At 37.6% G+C, this 784-nt stretch overlaps 1 non-coding gene across 1 annotated transcript; it reads left to right on the top strand.

Moving 5' to 3' along the window:
• The first annotated feature begins 345 nt into the window (after positions 1-345).
• Trnak-cuu (transfer RNA lysine (anticodon CUU)) lies at positions 346-418 on the top strand. The gene has a single exon. It is a non-coding gene; the product is annotated as a tRNA-Lys (tRNA).
• Positions 419-784: the final 366 nt, after the last annotated feature.

The following is a 784-nucleotide window of genomic DNA, read 5'->3' as shown; positions in this document are numbered from 1 at the left end:
AAAGCTTCTCCCGAAGTATTTTTGTCTGTTTCCGCCACTATAGTATACAGGTTTAGTGAAGTTTCAGGAATCATTACATGATGGACACTGTCCTGGTGTGAATGACCAGCCAAACGAAGCGAAATTAAAAAGTACTGAGAGTGCTACGTAAGAATACACGTAATGCTATAGGACAAACCTCTTTAAGGGCAAATGACGTACCCAACTACGGGATATTCCTATATTCATAGTATTTCCACTGCTAAAAAAACTTTCTGTGTAAGTCGGACTACATTGGTAATATGTTTTACACATCACACGCAAATCCCTAATAATTAAATAATTAAATATATAGTTTATCACCTAGCCCGGCTAGCTCAGTCGGTAGAGCATGAGACTCTTAATCTCAGGGTCGTGGGTTCGAGCCCCACGTTGGGCGTTGTTCTGTTTTTAAGTGCGATGCAGTTAAATTTATATATCTTCCTTTTATAACAGTTGATACCTTTGTCCATGACTGACACCTCACAGTAGGCTCTTGCGGTGGATGAGAGTAGCCTTAAGACAGATGTTAGTAGAATCGAGAGAAAATGCGCTAACTTCCAACCACAGACATTTTATCTTTCTTGTTATGAAGTTAGATGTATTTATCCACAGAAGTTTTCCCTAACAAGTCCCTTAACATCAGTGCTAATCCTAGTTTAACTTCGCAATCCTAATGTTTTAATTTATTTAAAAACCTTTAAATATCTTTTTTATCTGTGTATAAGTAAAAGAGGAATATATGGCCACCAACTCGGGTTACGAA

The sequence above is a fragment of the Bacillus rossius genome, chromosome 1 (genome assembly GCF_032445375.1).
Source record: "Bacillus rossius redtenbacheri isolate Brsri chromosome 1, Brsri_v3, whole genome shotgun sequence".
Lineage (NCBI taxonomy): Eukaryota > Metazoa > Arthropoda > Insecta > Phasmatodea > Bacillidae > Bacillus > Bacillus rossius.
Note: the sequence above shows the minus strand (reverse complement) of the source record. Positions and strands in the feature narration are given on the sequence as shown.